This window comes from Pipistrellus hanaki (genome assembly GCF_964339955.1).
Source record: "Pipistrellus hanaki genome assembly, chromosome: 13".
Classification (NCBI taxonomy): domain Eukaryota; kingdom Metazoa; phylum Chordata; class Mammalia; order Chiroptera; family Vespertilionidae; genus Pipistrellus; species Pipistrellus hanaki.
In genome coordinates this window covers 7,604,608-7,627,322 of record NC_140515.1, presented here as the reverse complement: position 1 = coordinate 7,627,322, position 22,715 = coordinate 7,604,608, and the positions used below count along the sequence as shown (strand labels likewise).

Genomic DNA, 22,715 nt, shown 5'->3' with positions numbered 1-22,715 from the left:
TGACACTGCGCGCAGCAACACAGCACTGTGCCTTGAGATCCCCAAGCTCCAAGAACATACCTTCAACCACCACCCTAACCCAGGCAGGGAACCTGGAGCAGAGTCACATGACAAATCAACGGCTAGGCTGGGAGAAAAAGAAACTCAAGAATTCAGTTTTTGGGTTTCATGCTAGAAATATTATTAGTGTCCTGATTAATAAAGCTGGTCCCAGAATTAGCTAAAAATTAGAGAACCTGGCAAAATGTGGGTGTCACCCTGTCTCTTATTGAGTATGTACCCAAATATAAAATTCAGGAAAAAGCCTTGGTCCTATCCTAAGAGACCAATAATGCCATGCTCAGACCATCTCTTCCCCTCAGTGAGCTGTCCTCTAACCCCTCGCCTCTTCGCTTCTGATACCTCGGAACTGCTGACATGAAACAGAAAGACATGAGCTTCCCAGGCAGGCCCCTCCCGCCGGTCAGCTGTCTATCTGAAGCAGCTGCAGGAGAGGAATACGCCCGTGGAGCGACCCTGCATGGACAGAGCTAAACAGAAAACAAAACACTTGAACACAATTTTCTATGTATCCATGTTCCTTTTCAAAAGAAAACGATTTCATAAAAAATGTGATTTGGAAAGTAAGTGCAATTAGCTTCGCACAGGCTCTGCCGAGATGTTCCGGGACACGGCGACATATGTAAATATTTCGTAGTATCAGTTCCATTTGAGTAGACCTGTCAAGATATTTACAGGCCTTGACAGTACTTCTGTCTTTAATTAATTTTTTGCCCAGATACTTCCATGTAATTTAAATAGATTATTAGTTGTCAGGAGCTAATATAAATTTTGTTTACGATTTGGTTACTTTAAGTACTGGAATTGAAGGAATTAATCTGACCCGGTGACGGAGGTACTTCCGGCATCAGGATGAGACCCCTGGAGGCTCCGTGGCCGAGGGCCCTCCCAGGACTCTCACCCTGCTGCAAGGTCACTGCCAGCATCAAGGCACTACATTGAGCCGCTCCCCCACATTATTTTAAAACAAAATATGTTGGGGAGGGTCAAAGGAAAAACCCACTTACACTAGTTCACCTGCAGGTTCTTTCTTCAGACAGCTCACTGGCCAGCGGCTAAGTCACATAGCCTAACTGCTGAGCCAACACCTGTGTGCACGGGGCAGGTAGAGAGTAAAACGAGTGCCAGGAGGTTTCAAACGGGAAAGCAAGCTTTGCGGAGACCCCCACGGACCCCAGGGCTGGGCTGGGCGGCGGGACCAGGACAGGACACACACAGCCCCGGCACAGCCTTCTGGTGACGGGGAGCTGGCTTCTAAGAAGGCCGGACAAGGCCTGCTGCAAACTGACTGTAATTAATAAGAATAATTCATTGCAAAACAAAGAACACTGTCTAATTGTCCTTCCCGACTGCCATGCAATTTATCCCACGGTACTTCCTCTTTCCAGAACACCAGCCTTGTAGCCTTAAGTGCAAGAACATTATATGGATGCAAAACCGAAGCAGTTCTTGAAATCAACGCTCCTTACGACATGTATTTTTAGATTGGCGACACAAGCCAAATCTGCTTAATTTCCATTAACCACGTCGTCACATGCACAACGAAATAAACTGCAGATCCCAGGGGAGGAGAGAGAACCACGGTCGTGCACGGGTCCCGGCCTGGCCAGGCTCTCATCGCATGCAGGCCTGCTGCGGTGCCCGTGTTGGGCAACGCTAGCTTTATTCATGCAAGTGCCATGGAAGGGAAACACTCATTGTAAAAACCGCCTTCAGATGGCTCCTTGAACAGAACGGCCTGTGGCCAATGGACACGTCACAAGAAGACCACTCAGAGCTGCATGCGCCGACTCACAAGCCCTGCAGGTCACCTGGGGGGACTGCCACCACCAGCTAAAGAAATGAACACTTCCCAGCCAACCCTGAGCCTGTGCTCAGCTCCTGCACACAGTTCACTGTCTATTCAGCAGATGCTTCTCTTCAGGTTATTTTCTTTAGAAAACAAACCCTACTTGCCTTAGACCTTAATAATCTCCAGGTTCAAAAAACCTATTTTGAAAAAAAAAAAAAAAAGGACAATACTGTTGGCTTAGCTAAAACGGCATTTACTATAACTGAATTCTATAAAAGGAAAAGGCCCTAAGCAAAAATAATAATAAATCACAAATACCACCTGTGCAAATCTAGCTCTGACCTGGACACCTTTCTCAGCCACAGAGAAACAGCTCATGCTCAGGGCCCGGAGTTGCAATTAGACGGCAGTAGCTTAAGCTCATCCGCAGAGCAAAGGGCACGAGTGCTCTGGAGGCCGTCCTCCTACTTAATGCTCTCCAGTCAGGGGTTAAATGAGTTTCTTTAATGTAAGTACCTTAACGTACTGAGTCATAAACAAAATTTATACTATTTTCTGACAGCCTGCAATCTATTTAAATTTTATTAACGTGTGCCTAAAATTATTTTTCAAAGACAGAACCCTCGAAAAGCCCTGTAAATATTCCTGGCATCCCTGCTGAACTGTAATTGGTGCGATAACTCCTAACATTGTCTACCTTTTGGTGATGCTAAATCTTACAAGGTAACATTTCAAAACCGAATTTGAGTTTTAAAGTAAAAAATAAAAACCAAATACACAGCACAATAAAATAGGGTTCCAAAGAAGTTGTCACATCTGCTCTGTTCTCCCTTCTCTTTCTTAATGTTGGCATTGGATTTGATGTGGTATAAATATATTTAGGAAATATCACAATTCTTCAGTTAATTTAAACAACTGCTGAAAAAGATATACCCTTCAATGGAGCCCGAGAATGTAAATATACAAGGTCAGGGATACAGTTTCAAGAGAAGCAAGGATAAAACTTAGTGACAGAAAACTATGTCTGGTTCAATATTAACCTAGTTAATTTTTGTTATTGTTGGTACAAATGATTTAACTAGAGAATATTTACAGCTTTTTTAAAAAAATACATATTGCAAAAAATTGCCTAATAGCATCCATGTGCACATTTAACTCGCATTGTTTAATTACACAATAAAAGGTATACCCAATAAAACTACAGACTTTGAAACATGTTGGCCACAATGGTTATAAAACTTTGACTTATAAGAAAACAAAGTGCTTCTATGTGATCAACATTTGTTATTTAAAAATGAAATTCTCAAATGACAATTATTTTTATTCTCCTGTATGTGTTTACTTGTCCTATTTCCTACTTTGCTCTATTTAGTTTAAAATGGCATTTAATTTGGGGAGAGTTTTTAGAAAGAAAAAAAGGTTACACAGCTTATAAGCCAAAATTTAAATATAAATACAAAATCTTACAGACATCTTCAGCAATATCACCCTCTTAATTTAAGACAGTTAATTTGAATACTCGATGTTTCTTTCATTATACTTTGACAAGCCTGTGAAAACAAAATGCTAAAGTAATTACTGTTACTACTCCCTTTAAAAATGTAAAGCAGTTAAGTTTTTCTAGAAAACAAGCAAGGACAAGTTACAGAGAACTTATATAAAAGTAGCAACCTGGCTCTGCTGAATGCCACTCTAAAAAAAAGGTCTGTTCAATCTGCAGACCCATTCCTCATGCATCTTAAATTCCAACAGAGGGCCGGCACAGAACACCACCGCCAGGTTTTTGCGTGTTGTTGTTTGTTTGTTTGTTTGTTTGTTTGTTTTGAACTGCTCATCAGATTTAAACCCCCACTTACAAAACCCTGGCTTCCCTGACAAGGCAGATCTTCTCTACTTGCTGTGAGAAAACGTCACCTAACTCTCCTGAAGGAGCCTAATGTTAGGAAGAATTCCATCGCACATTTCTGGGTAGCAAGACAGCCTCCAAAGACATATTCCTTTAATACCTTTTTGAGTGCATTCTGTTCAGAAACAATAATGCATTAAAAAATAGTAACTTGTTTAGGAAGTCAGCATTCATAAAGAACTCAAATGCTGCCCAGAGAAAACCTAAGTATGTCCTTCCAAGTGAGCCTTCGCTTGCACAACAAAGATCAGCATTTGCAATGGTCCATTTCTGCATTAGTAAGTATATGGCTTTGCTGCCTGATCCAACAGTCTAGGGTCCTGGATGCAGAGCTGACAACAACCCAGCGGCAGTTCCGTTTGATCTCGCCTGCTTCCTTAATTTGGGTTGTCAAGGTTCAGCAGTTGGAGGCTGTTTACTTTACTTTCCCCCCCAAAAAAAACCCTGATTTTCCCTCTCTCATATTAGCCCAAAGTCTAAGGGGGTGGGGGGCTGGGGTAGCTACGCAGCCAGTGGAAAGATGTTAAACCTTTTTTCCCCTTTGTGCAGTGAGATTTTTAGCTGACACCTTTTAAATGATAACTAGTTGAGTTCCATTTTATATTTTTAGGGCTCTTCAATTATTAGACATTTCAAGTAGAAAAATCAGAGAAGAAAACCCCATTCCAAATCTCTGTAACTGTGAGCCCAGTTTTTCTGGATTCAAAGAGATGGGTATTTCCACTTTGAAAATCAAAACTCCAGTGGAATACTTAAAAAGGTTTGATACATTTCTCTCTGAAACTGAAAATTACAGGACTCCTCTCTCTCTCTTTTCTCTCTGAATTATATTGGTTAACCCTGAGTAGAAAACACCTTAATCCAACAATTTCTCCTCAAATTCCAGTTAAGACATCTCCCCCTTAAATGGATCCTCAGTGGGGGGTAAGAGGAGAGGAAGGTAAAAATTTTGCAGAGGTTCTTCAATATATTTGCAGCAGGAGAAAAGTCTTTTAAATATCCTTTAGGTTTTTCTCAGCACGCTATTCTGCAAACCCTAAGACCTAAAGCCCAGGACAGCCCCAGGAAAGGGGAGCTTGGCCTTCCTCAGTGTGCACACACAGCGCCCTTCCTGGGAATGCAGACCGCCCTCCGCGTTCCCGGCGGGAGAGCGGGAACAAAAAGGACGCCCAACTCAGAAAATACCTGTGACCGGACACCACGGCGACGCCAGCCTCTCCTCAGCGGCTGGAGAAGCTCAGATGCGACCAAATTAAATGTTTATATTAATGTCACTGCTCAGCCCGGCCTCACAGATGAGGGCTGGGGGAGGGAGGTGTTAGGAAGAGGAAGAAATGTTTCGTTTTGGGTTTTCTGGTTGAACAAAAAGAAAATGAATAAAACGAAACGAGTAGGATGAGCCCAGGCTAAATCAATACACTTTGTAATCAGCTCGGCAAGGGTATTTGGACACAATGACTTGGAAATAATTGATAGTTATAAGGGGGGAGCAGGGTGAGAAGGGAGCGAGAGGTGTCACCATATTTTATCAGGGCACTTTACACTCCACGCTAAACTTTCTCTCCGGATTTTCGGGTTTAAGAAATAAAGGGGAGAAAGAGGAAGCCCAGTGTTTGAATATGGGCACATCCCTGGCTCCGGTGCCTCTGCTGCCCAGGCGGGCGCTTTGGCACTGAGGGACCCGCGTTCCGCCCGGAGCTCCGGGGTGTCCCCGGCCCCGGCCCCCGGCCCCACGCCCGCCGCCGCCTCGACTTACCCGCCGCCGCCGCCGGAGGGAGGAGGGGGCGCCGCCTTCACGCCCGCGGAGCCGGCGCCGGCCGCACCATGTCCTCGGCGCCGCCGCCCGGCTCGCCGCGCGCCTCTTCCTCGACAAACTTTCGGGCTCTGCGATCGACAAGAAACCGGGCGACACTCAGCCGGCTCCGGTGCAGGTGGGGTGGGGCGGAGGGGGGCGGCTGGAAGGCCAGGGGCGGGCGGCGGGGGCCGGCGCGGGGAGGACCGGGCTGGGCGCCGCGCTCGGCGCCGCGCTCACAAAGTTGCACACAGAAGGGACAGAAAGGAGCAGAGGCGGCGGTGGGCTGCGGGGCCGGGCTGCGCTGTTTACTGGCCCTTTTCGCGGGGCGGGGGCCGGCGGGGCCGGCGGGGGGCGGCGGGGGCGGCGGGGGCGGCCGCGCTCCCCGCGAGCCCCGGAGCCGGAGCCGGAGCCGGAGCCGCACTTTGTTTCTGGGCGCGGAGCTCGGCCGGCGCACCTCCCTCCCCGGGGACGCGGCGCTACAACAGGTGGGGGACCCGCCGGGACCCGGGAGCGGGAACCAAAGTTTCCGACCCGCGGGGCCGGGGAGGCGGGGGCCGGGGGCGGAGGCGGTCTGACCGCGGCGGCGGGAGCAGCGAACCCCGGCTCCCCGGCCGCCGGGTCCCGCCGAAAGCGCACGCCGCCCGCTAAGGCGCCGGAGCCCCCGCTCCGCCGGAGCGGCCTCGGAGGGCGGCGCGGGCGCGGACGGGAGCCCCGGCGCCGGAGGACGCGGCGCTTCCCGCGCGGCGGGACGGACGGGCTGGAAAGCGCCTCCCGCGCCCCCCGCTCGGGGAGTGCGGGGAGAGAGTGCGCGTAGGAGAGGGGAACGGGGCCGGGCGCCGAACCCGCGCCCTCCTGCTCCCGTCGCGGGGAGGCTGGCTCCGGGGCCGGCGCGCGGGGCACGTGTCAGCGAGGCCGTGCGGCCGGGTCCGGCCCGGGGGGACGGAACTCCGGGAGCGGCGTGCGTGGCACCGGGAACGGCCCGCTCGAGGCCCGAGGCGTGGACATACCCCGGCATCCCGCCGCGGCCCGGGGGCGCCGAGGGCCGTGCACTCGGGAGAGGAAGGGAAAGTCTGCTCACGTCCAAACTTTGGTGTCCAGAGACCAGCGCGCCCCCTCCCGCCGCAGACCCGGCCCGAACCGCGTCCGCCCCTCCGCCCGCACCGGCGCCAGACGCTGCAAGTTGCCCGGGGGCCCGGGTTATGGACTCCTCTGCCGGCGCGGAGCCGGCGTGCGGCCGGAGGACGGTCCGGTCCCCCCCCCCCTTGACTTATGCAAATGGGCCGAGCGGCCCGGGCCCCCGCCCCGCCGCCGCCCCCACCGCTCCCGCCCGCCCGCCCGGCCCGGACAGCGCCTGCGGGAGGGGGGAGTGCACGTGGAGGCTGGAGGTGGAAAGTAGTTTTTTTTTTTCTTTCTTCCTTTTTTTCCTTTCTTTTTTCTTTCTTTCTTCCTTTTTTTTTTCTTTCTTTTTTTTCTTTTTTTTTGTGTGTGCTGGTTGTTGTTTAAAGTGGCGGAAACAAGGCAGAAGCGGCTTGGGAAAAGTGGAGCAGAAATGGAAAAATACAAACTCACCCGCTGCAAAGGATCTCGCGGTGCAAACTAAGGTGGTTTCAGGCCTTTCCCGCACGCGCCCACTCCCGCCCGCGCCCCGCGCACACACGCGCACACACTCACACGGACACGGACACGCGCGCGCGCACACGCATCGGGGAGGGCGGGCGGCGCACACGATAAATAACAATAGATTCCTCCGCTGGGACTAGCTTCCCGGCTCGGCCGCGGGGCAGCGGGCGCGGGGGGCGCGGGGCGCTCCCCGCCGGCCCCCCGGCCCCGCCGCTCCGCCCCGGCCGCCCCCGGCCCCGAGCCGCCGGCCCGAGCCGCCGCCCGCCCCGGCCGACCGACCTCTGCGCCCACCCCGCCCCCGGCCGGCCTCCCGGAACAAACAAATAAAGGAGGCCCTGGCGGAGGGAGACCTTGTTTTTTTTGCTGTTGTGCGTCCCTGACGTCACATCCACCTGCTGTGTAAACAAGCGGCTCCGGGGAGAGCGAGGGGCCGGGCCGCCGGGGCGGGGGCGGGGGCGGGGGCCGGGCCGGGCTGGGGGCCGGCGGAGGGGCGGGCGGCCGAGCCCCGTCGCGGAGGGAGGGTCGCGGGCGGCGGGCTGCGGGGCGGAGGGTCCGCCTGGAAAGTGAGGGGCCGGAGGGGGATCCCCGGAAGGTGGGAGGGGGCATCGGACTCCGGGGAATCTCGCGGCAGAGCCTCCCCCGGGACGAAGACGGGAAGGCGAGGGCCATCTGCTTGGTTCCTGGGCTGAAGATGCAGAAAGAAGGGAGAGCGGGCGGCCGAGCCGCTGCCGTTAAAAGCGAAAGTGTCCGCGGCGGTGACAGTGGAGACGGGGCGGGGGCGGCGCCCCTCCGCCCGGCCGCCCGGCTCTCCACTCTGTCCAATGGAAGGAGGGAGTTCGGGAGTTGAAAGTTCAGCAGAAGGACAAGCCCCCTTTGCGAGAAAGCAGCAGCCCAGGAGGGCTCCGCACTCAGGAGCGGGTCGCGTGGGCGCCCCCCTCCCCCGCGTCCAGGCCCCGGGAGGCCGCGGGGAGGCCCCGGAGGCGCGGAGGCGCCTTCGGCGGGAGCGGGTTCGGCCGCCGCCCGGACCCGCCCAGGCCGCGCCGGGCCGCGCGGACGCCGCCGCTCTCGGGGACGGGCCCGGCGGGAATCTGCCGGTCCGGCAGGCGAGCTGGGTGCGCTCTGGTGGGAGTTCGGCAGCTATTTAGAAACGGGAGTCATTAGGAGCCTGAAGGAATGGTCCCGGAACATACATGTAAATGTAAAAAGCAACGCACTGGCAAGGAGGCTTGGTTTCCCAAAGTGACTTAGAGAGATATGGAGCTCTGTGTCTTGTTAACAGAAATAATTTTCTAAAGAGCCATCACCCCAGACGCTGCCAGATTCCCAGGCCGGTGCTCCCAACTGCTGGCTGGATGGTGTAGCGGTCAAAGCCACCCCATGGGTTCAACGAAATAGGGGGGAGGACTGTCCCATTGGTCTCGAGACCAGATAATATTCTGAAAAGGATATTATAAATCCTTTGGGGTAACTTTTACAAATATTGTTAAACATTTACAGAGGAAGCCTAAATCTCAACTTCAATAATAGCATCAGGCTGCTGCTTTAAACTGTGTCTCTTTTGCAAATTAAAAAACAACAGCAGCAGCCACTCCCTGGTGCTATCAGAATAAAGCCCCGGCCGGGAGGGAGGGAGGGAGGGAGGGACGGCGGCACCCAGCACAGCAGGGCTCCGGGTGAAGGCGATCTGCCTTCCCGACAGCCAGTCAGGACCAGCCCCTGAGTCTTGTAGAGAGAATGAAGGTGAAGGACGTGCACGTTGGTTTGAGGGGAAGTTCCAGCTTCCTGGAAGCTGGGCTCCGGGGTCTCTGAGGCAGGACTGCACACCTCTGCGCTGGACCCCGCGGCCATGGAGAGCCTGCCTTGAGGAGCAGGCCCAGCTGTGGTCAGGACAGCTGCTGTTTGTGACTGAGGTGCTGATGTAAACGCTCCATCAGCTCCAGTAATACTCTCACAACACAGCATCGCTGGGACCCCATGTGCTGAATCCGCATGGAATTACATGGTAATCTACAAAGTTGCCAGTCTATTGAAGGGATGAGGGGTTGTTTTCATTTCTAAAAAGTTTATGCCAGATATACTGTGCTCATGTGACATGCCTGCTGGTGACAGTGGAGGGGCCGTGGATGGTGTTTTCCACCACCCCCCCTCACCCCCCCCCCCACACACACACACACACACCCGCTCCCGCGCTCTCAGAGAAAGCAGTCTCTTCTAAATGTGACTAATTTATTCCTGGTTGGTAAAGAACAGATCATGCTCTGATCTCATTTTTTGATTAAACAGTTTTTAAAAATTGTTAGTATTGCCATATTAACTGCTCTTTAGATTGCCACTGGTCTTATTCTGCATTTGAACTGTCTTAAAGTCTACATTCACTTGAAAGTGGGGACCTAAGTCAGATTGGAAAGTGGAGCTAAAGTCAGTTTTGTGGACAAAAGGAAGTCCTGTTTGTAAACCCTGTGATATATTGTGCTCAACTGTGTGTATACGACTGTCTGTGAGCTCCCTTAATAAAGAACTCCGTATCCATTTGGCTTACATTAGGTGGAAACTCAACTGCAGCTTAACATAGTGTCCATTTTCAACACTTCGCCTTATATTCATAGGGAACACATTTTAATGTATCAGTAGTCTACTGGAAGTTTCTTTTTGTTATAGTAAGGCAAGAAGGGTTTTTAAATAAAGGGCATGGGGGTAGGACGCCACCTTTTGGTGGTAAAGCAAATTGAAATCTATTTTTAAGCAAACGTTCCTAAAATCATTTCATTCTTAATTACACCAAGGCTAAGGTGCCTGTCCCCATATTGCTATATTTTAAGTAACGGGTGGCGGGGAGGGGGGAAGGATATTGCAAGTGCAAACTGTAGTTAACTGGCCAAAATCTCCCCAAGGTGTCAGAATGTGTGCGCTGCCATACACCACTGAGCCCAGCTGCAGATGCTGAGTCCGTTCTACGTCCCATTCCCCATTTCGGGGAAGAGGGCTGGAGGGCATTCGCCCCTGGGTGAGATACCTGGTGCTCTTGGAAGTTTAGAGTAAACAGAAACTTGAAAATCACCTAATTCAGTGTTTCTTAAACTGTAATTACTGTCTTCCTAATTTTGCCGTATCTCCATAACATAATAGTTCCTGAATAATTGATGTGCTGTACTCATTGGAGTGCAGTTATTATGGTAATTGTACTGGATATTTCCCTTTAAATCAACCGACATGTTACATTTTTCTATTACTACTTTAAAAGGGAACCAACAAATTAAAATCAGTCACGGCGCAAAAGAAGTATTGCTTTCTCTTTGTTAGGGAGACTGGCAAAATAAATAAATAAACAAATAAAAAGAGTGGCCAGTGCTGAGAATTGCTAGTGGCAAGGGCGTCCCAGGGAATTGGTTTTCTCTTGGTTTTTGTGAACCAGAGGATGGAACGTGACGGAGAGGGCATGGCTCCTCAATACTCCGTGCGCTGCCCCCGAGTGCACTCAGGGCCGCTCCCTCGGGAAACGGGTGTCACCAGGTGTGATAAGCCGCGGAGCACAAAGCTGGCCCAGGCAGCTGACCTGGCTGGGGGCTGGGCCAGGGAGAGCCAGGCCCCAGCTCAGCTCGCTGTGTGTTTCCGTCCACCTCTACTTCACAGCGCTGGTCCCCCTTCCGGAAACAGCCGACCCACGTTTCACTCACAGAGCACAGGCCACAGAGTCCGGATCCAAGGCAACCCCTACTCCCCTCTCCTCCCTCAGGTGGGGAGGCCCAGAGGGAAAGGAGGAGAGAGACAGGAGAGGTGAGTGAGAGTCTCAAGGAAAGCTGACACTCCCGCTTCTCCCTGGGAGAGAAAAGGCCCAGGTTTCACATCAGGGTGTCCTCCGCCTGCGGCAGCACTGCAGGCCACACCCGAGACCACGTGGGACCCTTGTTTTGAAGTGGACAGTGTCATCAGGCACCAAGACGACCACAGGGGGTAATGTGTGACTTGGAAAGCTGGTCACCGGATGGTGAGAGACCCCAATAAGAGGGTTTTCCCAACAACAAAACTCATAGAGGCTCAGCAGTAAAACTAGAGAGGTATTGCCTGTTCTGAGCTTTTAGTCACAGTTATAATGATGGCATTTCCTGCTTTTCTCCCTTTAAGGACAAAGTTCTATAAACATATAAACATGGCCTGCAAAAATTATGTTTTTCTAATTGGTCCTGGTGAAGAGAGGCTGCTGATAACTGTACTCTATCGCTCCTTCCCTGTGGGTGCCAATGGACTCTCATCGATCAACTACAAAAAAAGTCTTTGGCCAAATACCGCCACTCCAAAAGCGAGTCTAGTCCCCCAACCCAGGCAACATGTTGGTGATGGGAAAATAGAGAAAGGGAGTGGGAGCAGCCCAGTCCTCCCTGCCAAAGCGCCTAGAACCATCTAGAGCCTCCAGGCCTGCAGCCTGGACCACCTGAGCACCCGGGAAATGCATGTCCCGGCCCCGGCCCGAGACCAGCTGAGCCGGGATCTGCATGTTAACAAAGCTGCCAGCTGTGTCTCCTACAGTCTGAGAAGCACGGACCCTGCAGGCACGCAGCCTCTTGGTAACAGGCACCATCACAATGACCTTTGTGCACTGAGACTAAAGCTTAAACCATTTGACAGACTATCCTGTATGCGTCTGCCATACCTCCCCAAACTGGTGTCTTTTGTAAAATTTGTTGACTCCTTGTTTTCAACCACTTGCAAAGTTAAGCCTCTAAATCATCTATGTAACCATGACTAATTCCTTTAACGTTAATAGCAGGGTGACTTCTCTCTCCTGTTACCCCAAAGACGCTGCTAATTGCCTCGATTGTTTACCTCTGTATTGTTTTGCGAGCTCAGAGAATGATGGGAGATACAAGCCAGAAACAACTGCCAGACAGGTTTCTGGAGGCTCCACACAAGCGATGACTACACCTTGTAGGTGGAAAGACTTTGCCTTCTTTGTTTATATTCTTTCTTATGGAAGGAATGACGCTTCCATAATTATAGGTATCGCTGTTTAAACCCAGAACGGTTTCCAGGCCATGGCCACGCCTCCAGCACGCCTCCAGCACCGGGAGCCGTCCCCGTGGGAGCCTCTCTCCCGATCTCCGCACTGTTTGTAAAGACACACCTGGCCACCACTGGGTTTATATGAAGTGTGAGAGGAGGGAGCACCCTCTAAGTGTGCTGCGCCCTAAATAAACCTCTGAGCTGACGTGAGTTCTCAAGACGATGGTCGCTTCTTCCTAGCAAGATAACAGATTTCCTTTGTACCCTCCCCTCCAAAACAAATAACTAAGCCTGTTGCTTTCATGCTTCCCCAAGGCAGGATACATAAGTGTGTGAGTGATAGTGCACCTGAATCCAAAATAAGATTTCACATGTAATGCAAAATCTGATTATAATCTTCGAGAAAAACCTTGGCTTCTGTGTAGAACCCGCACGCACCAGCTCTGTTTCCACAGGCACTGCTCCTGGGCTGGGGATAAACAGTGTTTGCATGAGAAGGAGGGAAGGGAGGCAGGTCTTCCACCTTCTGGAACAGGGGCTGTGTTTCACATTATAGAAGATTTAGAGGAGATGAGGGATATTAAGAATCAGGATATGCTGACATTATTGTTCTGCTAAACTTGGAATCTTTTGTTGTTAATCCTCACCTGAGGATATTTTTCCCATCGATTTTTAGAGAGAGTGGAAGGGAGTGAGAGAGAAGGAAGTGTGAGAGACACACATTAATTGGCCTCCCACACATGCCCCAACCATTGCGGGGAATAGAACCAGAAACCCTTTGGTGTGCAGGCCAAAGCTCTTCCACTGAGCACACTGGCCAGGGCTAATGCTGGAACGTTTTTAATATATCTATAACAGAGCTGCCAGGAGAAGCTCCCCCAGCCCCAGCAGGATGTAGTTGAGCTGCTGTTAAAATTAAAAAGCCATACGAAGATTAAAAATGGATATTCTCAAAACTAATATGAATCCCATGTTAATGGATTAGAGTCGAACGTATTCATATGGACACTTTTAACATATGTTTTAGATAGATAATAGATATAGAAAGGAATCTGTAGGTGTATGTGCCATAAGTCTGTACACACATTTCCTAGCTCTGTCTATGGAGGGGCTAGAAGCTGCGAATACATCCCAGTAGCAGTGAGCACACCTAGCACCCAGTTCTTGGTTTCTAAACACCTTTGTCCTCTTACAGAACCCGGTTCCTGGAGAAGGAGTTAACTTCAGGCTGGGCAGGGAAGATACAAAGCCAGCCTGGAGCACTTATGGTGCCAGAAAGTGCCAAAGGAAGGGCAACCAACAAAGAGTTTGTGGCTGGGAGGTTGTAAAGGGAGAAGCCAACCTGAAGGAGGGCCTAGTGCCCAGCACTGAGACATCTTGAGCAGGAAAAATAACAATAGGGTTGGGTCATGGCACATGTGTGTGCATATGTGTAACCCATGTAAAGGGGGAAGTGACAGCTCTTTCTCCCAGGAGACTCGTGGGCCCAGCATCAGTATTGTAACCCGTTCTACCAGGTGGCGCTGATGCCATGGCCTAGAGCTCTCAACCAGGTAACACAGAGCCATCTGAAGAGGATTGGGTGGAACCAGGGAGGAGTGGGACTGTGGGAAATTGGAGCACACAGGACTCAACCAAAAGGACACTGGCTGTGTACACCAAGAAAGCAAGTCCAGGGCAGGAAGTGTCAGGAGAGGCAAGAATCTGTATCATCCTCAGGGGGTGAGAGCCCATGGCCATTAGTATTCTCAGAAGTTCCCCAGCTGGTTATGACATACGTGGAGGTGTGGCTCCTTCTATGGGATTTACATTCTCCTAGGACTGTTGCCGTTTTAAAGGGGAACTTTAAAGAGGGCAGGGTGAACAGTATAGAGTGAATACAGACAACAATATTGTACTATAATTATGCAATGAAATATATCTACTAAGGCAGTTGTATTACAATAGATAAACATATCAAAGTAACAGGTTGTATACCTTTAATTTACACAGTGTTTTATGTCGGAGATATCCAATAACAAAGCAGACAAGACATAAAACAAAGGGAGAGAGCAGGACATGGCAGCGTTGCCGAGGGTTCCTGAAGTCGTGGAGTTGAACTTGCTCATCTTCCCCGCGTGCAGACGGCCACGGGAAGGTCGCTGAAGTGCTCAGAGCTGGGCAGTCACTCTGGTTCCTAGCGGAGTCTTGGGCACCAGACATACCTGCTTGAAAATCTCCGCCCCCCTCTTACAGAATGTCACTTGGAAAATGCCTGGCCCTTCCAAGTTTCTGTCTCTCCTTGGCAAAAGAGCAGCAGTAACAGCACATATCATTTTTATTTATTTTTTCTTAAAGTTGACATTTAACGTTAGTTCCTGGTGTGCAACATAGTGCTCCAACATTTATCCGGTACGAAGTTGCTGTGACACTCCTGTTTTCCCTCAGCTGTGCTTTACACCATGACCTGTGTATTTGAAAGTCGTGGGCATGTGGAGTACAGCATAGGGAGAAGAGTCAATAATTGGAAATTTGTACTTCTTAAACCTTCACCTTTGTCACCCATCCTCCTACTCCCTCCCCTCCTGGCAACCATTAGCTTGTTCTCTGTCTATGAGTCTGTTTCCATTTTGCTTGTTCAATTGTTTTGTTCTTTAGGTTCCACACATAAGTGAGATCATGGCTCTCTTTCTCTGACTTACTTCACTTAGCGTAATATAGTCTCTAGGTCCATCCATGTTGTTGCAAATAGCAAGATTTTTTTTTTATAGCTGAGTAGTACTCTATTGTGTATGTGTGAGTGATTGCATGTGCAAGTGCAGGTGTGCACATCCTATATATAAAAGGCTAATATGCAAATAGGCCGAATGGCGGAACAACCAAACAACTGAACAACCAGTTGCTATTACATGTGATGGTCGCTGTCATCAGGCCGAGCCTCTGATGGTTACTGAAAATTCTTTGCTCCCGCATGGTGTCATCCTTCCCAGTGCTTGCACCCACTGCCAGTGCCCAGATCGCCTGGCGACATCAGTGGGTACAAGTGGCGGTTGCCAGCCCCGATTGCCTCTCAGGGCTTCTCCACCTCCCCCTGCTCCTGAGGGGCAATTGGGGCTGGCAGCTGCAGCTCGCACACCAGCTGCGGGCAGTGGCCCTGCTCACACCTGCTGCTGGCACTGGATCCCCTGCTCACACCTGCTGCCAGCACCCAGCTCCAGTCCGATTGCTTGGTGCCATCAGTGGGTGTGAGTGGCAGCTGAGGGCTTCTCCATATCCCCCTGCTCCTAAGGGGCAATTAGGGCAGCAGCTGCCACTCACACCCACTGATGGCACTGGCCCCACTCGCACCCATTGCTGGCATCAGTCCCAGTCGCACTGCACAGTCAGCGGGCGTGGCGGGGCCAGTGCTCTCAGTCCATGGGAGCTGTGCCAGGAGCAGGGCTGTGGACAGACAAGGGACTGGAGCCATGGCAGGAGGGCTGGGCAGGGGCACAGAGGATGGGCTGAGACCTGCCCCTGTGTCCACTGCAGCCTCACGGCCCACAGTTCCTTCCAAGGTGCATGAATTCATGCGCTGGGCCCCTAATATATATATATAAATTTGCACCTTTTTAAAAGTCTTCACCTGAGGATATTTTTTTCATTGATTTTCAGAGGAAGGGGAGAGAGAGAGAGAAATAGAGATTGATTGCCTCCCACATGAGCCCTAGTCAGGGATCAAACCCAAAACCCTTGGATCCCAAGGCCAACACTCTAAGCACTGAGCTAAACCATCCAAGGCAAAAATCGAATCTTCTTTATCCAATCTATTCATGGGCACTTGGGTTGCTTCCATAGCTTGCCTATCCTATATAATAAAAGCCTAATATGCTAAGTGTCCAGTCATCTGGTTGGCTGTTCAACCAATCAAAGTGGAAACCTATATAATAAAAGGCTAATATAAAAGCAGCCCAAACATTGAAACAACCGAAGAACTGAACAACCGGTCACTATGACTTGTGTTGACCACCAGGGACTGTGCATGGAACATGGTGGGCATCGGCAGCAGGCAGCAGAGCACAGAACATGGCGGACGTCGGCTGCTGTGGAATGGTGGAGCAGGTGAGCAGGGGACCAGACCAAGGCAGGGTGCCGGTCGCTGTCATTGGGGTGAGCCTCTGGTGGTTACTGAAAAGTCTTTGATCCCTGTGCCACAATCCCACCCAGCCCTTGCACCTGCTGCCAGCACCGGCCCACTTGTACCCAGTGCTGGAGCCGGAGCCGGCCCAATCACTCACCACCATCAATGGGTGTGAGCGGCAGCTGCCGGCCCAATCGCGCCTGAGGGCTTCTCCACCTCCTCCTGCTCCTGAGGGGCAATCGGGTCTGGCAGCCGGCACTCACATCTGCTGCCAGTGATGGCCCTGCTCACACCCCCTGCCAGCACAGGAGCTTCTACTCGCACCCACTGCCGGCACCGGAGCCAGTGCTTGCACGTGCTGCCAGCACCTGGTGCTGGTCCCAAACACTCAGCGTCATCAGCGGGTGCAAGCCGGGCCAGCACCATCAGCGCCTGGGAGTGGCAGAAAGGGGAACAGGGCTGGCGGACAGGGAACCGAAGCCATGGCGGGAGAGGCGAAGGGCGGGGCATTAGATATGGGCTGAGACCCGCCTCTGTGCCCACTGCAGCCTTGTGACCCACAGTTCCTTTCAAGGTGCACAAATCCATGCACTGGGCCCCTAGTATGCTAATGATATGCTAAGGCCGCCCAACCACTCACTGACCACGAAGGGACAGACTTTCTGACTGGTAGGTGAGCTTGCTGCTGGAGTCTGGCTGATTGGGACTTAAGTGAGATGGGCCGGACCATGCCTTGGAGTCCTCCCGCAGTCCCTCCATAGCAGGTCAACCTCAGGCATCCCTCCCAGGCCTTGATCATGCACCAGTGGGGTCCCTCAGCACCCTCTTACAATCTGGGACCTTTCTTGGGATGTCAGAGAGCCAATTTCAGCCTGATAGCAGAACAACTGGTCGCTATGATGTACACTGACCACTAGAAGGCAGATGCTCAGTGCAAGAGCTGCCCCCTGGTTGTCAGTGCACTCCCACAAGGGGAACCCCTTCAGTCAGAAGCTGGGCTCACGGCTGAGGAGTGCAGTGGCGGTGGTGGGAGCCTCTTCCCCCTCCATAGCAGCACTAAGGACATCCCCTGAGAGATCCCAGACTGCGAGAGGGTACAGGCCAAATGTACGAATTTCATGCACCAGGCCTATAGTTGTAAATAATGCTGCCGTCAACATAGAAATGCATATATCTTTCTAAATTAGTGTTGTGGATTTCTTCAGATAAATGCTCAGTATTGGAATTGCTGGGTCATATGGCAGCTCTTATTTAATTTTTTGAAGAATCTACATACTGCTTTCCACAGTGGCTGCATCAGTCTGCATTCCCACCAGCAGTGTTTTAGGGTTCTCTTCTCCACATCCTCGCCAGCAATTGTTGTTTGTTGATTTCTTGATGGCATCCATTCTGGCAGGTGTGAGGTGATACCTCATGGTTTTAATTTGCATTTCTCTGATCAGTGACTTTGAGCATCTTCACATATGTCTGTTGACCATCTGTATGTCCTCTTTGAAGAAATGTCTGTTTAGGTCCTTTGCCCATTTTTAATTAGATTTTTTTTATTTTGACTTGTATGAGTTCTCTATATATTTTGGATATTAATCCCTTATAGGATATATAATTTGAAAATACCTTCTTCTCTCAATAGTTTTTTTGTTTTGTTGGTGGTTCCCTTCACTTTCCAAAAGCGTGTTAGTTAGGCATAGTCCCACTTGTTTATTTTTCTTTTGTTGCCATTGGCTGAGGAGACATGTTTTCTTTTAGGAGTTTTATGGCTTCAGGTCTTATGTGGCTTCTTTAATCAACTTTGTAAATTAAAAATAAACTTTGTATATGGTGAAGGAAAATGGCCAGCTTCACTCTTTTGCAGGTATCTCTCCACTTTACCAGCATCATTATTGAAGGGACTGTCTTGTCCCCATTGTATGTTCTTGTCTCCTTTGTCATAGATTAATTGACCCTGTAGGTGTGGGTTTATTTTACTTCTCTCTATTCTGTTCTATTGATCCACTTGTCTGTTTTCATGCAAGAACCGTGCTTTTTATTATTATGGCCTTGGAGTATATATAGTTTGATATCAGGAAGTATGACATTTCCAACTTTGTTCATTCTCAAGATTGCTTTGGCTATTCAGAGTCTTGTGTGGTTCCATATGAATTTTAGAATTATTTGTTCTAATGGTATAAAATCATGCCATTTGTATTTTGATATGGTTTTCATTGAAACTGTAGTTTGCTTTGAGTAATATGGACATTTTAGTGAGAATGATTCTTCTAAATTATGAGCATAGTATAGCCTTCCATTTATTTGTGTCATCTTCAATTTCTTTCATCAGTGTCCTGTAGTTTTTAAAGTATAGGTCTTTTGCCTCTCTGGTCAAATTTATTCATAGGCACTTTTTAGGAAAATGTCATTGTAAAAGAATTGCTTTCTTGATTTCTCTTTCTGATAGTTTACTCTTAGTGTATGCAACACCACTGATTTCTGTGTGTTAATTCTATATACAGAAGCTTTACTGACTTCATTTATCACCTCTAATAGTTTTCTGGCACAACTGCACCCCTCTCACAGGGTGTGAGGATGGGATGAGAGAAGGTGTATGCAGTGTCAAGCCCAGGACGGGCGCAGAGGAAATGCTCAACAAAGGAGAGAGTAGGAGACAGGGTGAAATCCTTGCTTTGTGGCACTGACATTCTTGTGATTTTTCAGTTGAGCAGTTTTATAAGAAATTCAACGCTGAAGCCACCAATAGAAACTGAGCATATCAGCAGAGATTATGTATTTCATTAGAATTATCATTTAAACTATAAGAAAATGCCAAATGAAATGTTGGTAAATTGTGGGGCAGGGATAAAAATAGAGGGAAGAAGTAACTATAATTATAGGTAAAATGGTCCTACCTTTCACAAAAGAACCTCACAAAGAATGTGGGAAGGTATTATGCCAACGGAGAGAACACTGAGCGGAAAGCTGAGCTGGATGCACAAGGTTCAGAGAAACCCAGATACCAAAGGATGCCCACAGTTGTGTTCTAGGAGGGGGAGGAGCAGAGATAAGGCTGTAGGAGGGATGGAGTGACAGAGAGAAGGAAGAAAGGGGGAGCGAGAGAGAAAGAGAGAGAGAAAATACATCTCTTAGTGGCAAAGGAGATATGGCATTCCGTTTAAAGGAGCATGGCCCAGAGGAGGTGGTGGGAAGAAGACTGTGATTCTGGCATTCACACAGACTGCCACTGGGTTCACCAAACCAGTCTTCCTGCCAGCAATAGGCAGCAGCCACCTCTGGATGCTTGTCCGGGGCTTGGGCAGCAGGGATTGGGCAGCAGGAACCTTCTGCTCAAGGGAAGCCAAGTGTGCATTTTCTGGGTCAGAATTTAGAATTTAGAATCCAGGCAAGGAGATGATAATGGTCTGAATAATTTCTATTTTCATCCCTGAGGCAGCAGCAGCATCCACACTCCAAGAGAATCCTGGCGGCCTGGCTGAGAAGCTGGTGCTCCTGCAGTCTGGAAGGCAGTGCCAGAAGGGTGCTGGCGCCCATCTCCCCTCCCCACAGGCTGGTCCCTCTGGAGAAGGAGAGTGAGCAGAGAATGTGTGTCTGCAGCTGGGTGCCAGGGCTAGCTGCGGCAAGAGTGGGGAGGAGGAAGGCCCGGCTCTTCCACTTCCCCTCCCACTGGGTACCAATGTTCATTTAAAAATTACATGCGTGCATTGGTTCTGTGGCAGTGCTGGCTTTTCTGATTTATAATGAAAGAACATCTGGTGGGAGGAGGAGAGGGAAGATGGCAACTGGCAGAATGAGGAGGAGAGAGAGGAAGTGAGTGAGTGAGGATATGTGAGTGTGTGAATGTGCGTGGGGTGTGTGTGAGTGAGTGAGGGAAAGTTAAATCTCACAGGAGCAGTAGGAGCTGGCAGAAAGCCTCTCCTTGACAAGGAGAGACTACCACTGCTGCAGGCACTCCCCGGACTGAGGGACTCCAGCACAGACGGAGCCCATGCCATCTTGAGCTGAGAACGGCTTTTTTTTTTAGGAACTCATCAACACCACCAACAAGACAGGCCTTGAAATTGCCCTGCGACCCAGCACCCACTCCAGCCAATATCCTGCTACCCCAGCTGAAGAGTTGCAGAACCTAGGACCTCCACCTCCAAAGACACCCTTTCCGAAGCTATAAGTGCAACTCCCCCCTCCCCAACAGCAGAACCCCGGGTTCTCTTGCACACATAGTCGCACAGTCTCATCTCCAGGACACTTTACTCCAGATTTACTACACCCAAGGGTGTGATTCTGCACAGACACAGGTGTACGGCCCTGCAGTGGAAATTCTGAATTCCCTCTTCCTGGAGGGTTGCCCACATTAACCCCAGCTACTCAACCGCGGTGCCGGGACCCCTGGGAGTGCATCAGAGCTCTGCACCCAGAGAGTGCGCCTCCACAGATATGAACACACTGAACCCAACTAACCACAGGGCGCTAGTCAGAGTCCGTCAGAGCTCTCCTTGGGTGCAATCCTGAACAAGCAAGGGGTGCACACCCCTCTGGCAGTAGAAGCTTTGAATTCACTGAGCCTGGATGCCAGGCACCTCAATTGCGCAGCTACACTGCCAGGACCCTTCAGAGCACTTCAGTGTGCCTCACTGGCAAATGTACCGAGGGTGCTCCTGTAAACCACCACAGGCAGTAAGCGCCTATCCACAACAGGTACAAGAGCAAAAGTTGGGTCTGCCCATCCCACAACTACAGAACTCTGGGCACCACAGCCATGCCTTTTCAAAGATCAGGCCCCCTGAGCCCCAACACCCCAATAGACAGTACCTGGGGGCCACTGTGAGTCCCTGCTGGGCACGCTTGCTTACAATTAAGGGTGCAAGACAGCAAAAATTGGGACACTCCCCCTCCACAGCTGCTGACTCCTAGACACCGCAGTTGTGCCTCTCAAGCTTGCAGGCCTACATCAAGAGAACCCAAATAGCTCGAGTAGGGAGCTACACTAGATTAACAAACCAAGGAAAAGTGAGATATTATGCCAGTAGCACCATCCCCAAAAGAATCTGGCCAGCAAAGCAATTGGATCTACAATTAAACCATTACAGGAAAACATGGTAAGACAAAAAAAAAGCAATCCCCAAAGGAAAGAAAAAGAGGAATCAACAGAAAGGAAGTTATATGAATTTGAGGTTAGGAGCTTATCAGAGATAGAATTCAGAGTAATGGTTATAAGGATGTTTAAATGGCTGGATGACAAATTCACACAACTCAATGAGAACTATAAGGAGCTGAATGAGAATGTCACCAACATGAAAGAAACCAAGAGGAGATGAATAACAACAGCTGCAATAGAAAACACAATGGAATGCTTAAAGAGTAGACTAGAAGAGGCTGAGGTCTGCATCACCACATTAAAGACAAGGTAGGAAAAAAACACAAACACAGCAGCAACTGGAAAGAACATTTAAAAAGCAAGAGGAGAGCCTAAGGGAGCTTTGGGACAACACTAAACAAAATAACATTCGCTTAATAGGGATACCAGAAAAAGAAGAACAGAAGCAAGGGATAGAAAAACCTGTTTAAAGAAATAATGACAGAAAACTTCCCTGATATTGGCAAAAAACAAACAAACAAACAAACAAAAAACTATCCAAGTACAAGTACGTAGAGTCCCAAAAAAGTTGAACCCCAAAATGGCAACACCAAGACATATCATAATTAAATTGACGAACACCAATGACAAAGTAAGAATCTTAAAGGCTGCAAGGAAGAGACAGAAAGTTACTTTCAAGGGATCACCTATTAGAAAATATCAACTGATTTCTCAACAGAAACACACTAGACCAGAAGGGAATAGAATGAAATATAGAAAGTGATGCAAAACAAGGGACTGAATCCAAAAATACTATACCCAGTAAGGCTATCATTCAAAATTGAAGGTGGAATCAGAAGCTTCACAGACAAAAAAGGGCTAAGAAAGTTTATCACTACCAAGTCAGCAATGCAAGAAATGCTAAAGTGACTGCTTTAAAAATAAGAAAGAGAAAGGCAAGAAGAAACACAAATACTAAGAAAAAATATGACAACAAACAGGTACTTATCAATAATAACATTAAATGTAAATAGATTAAATGCACCAATCAAAAGACGAAGGGTAGCTGAATGGATAAGAAAATATGATCCATATATTTGCTGTCTACAAGAGACCCACCTGAGAGCAAAGGATTCACACAGACTGAGAGTGAGGGGATGGAAAAATATTTTTTCAGGCAAATGGAAATGAGAAAAAAGCTGGGATTGCAATACTTATATAAGATAAAATAGACCTCAAAGTAAAGGCCATAATGAGATAAGGAAGGCCTTAATTCTACATAATACTAAAGGGAGTAATTCAACAAGAAGATATAACTTTGGTAAATATATATGCACCCAATGTAGGAGCACCCAAATACATAAAAAACCTACTGGAAGATAT

At 49.6% G+C, this 22,715-nt stretch overlaps 1 long non-coding RNA gene across 1 annotated transcript; it reads left to right on the top strand.

Annotated features, from left to right (window-relative positions):
* The first annotated feature begins 5,520 nt into the window (after nucleotides 1–5,520).
* LOC311631699 lies at nucleotides 5,521–20,462 on the top strand. The gene is made up of 3 exons (XR_014796628.1): nucleotides 5,521–5,689; nucleotides 16,163–16,251; nucleotides 20,283–20,462. It is a non-coding gene; the product is annotated as an uncharacterized lncRNA (long non-coding RNA).
* The last annotated feature ends 2,253 nt before the right edge of the window (nucleotides 20,463–22,715 follow it).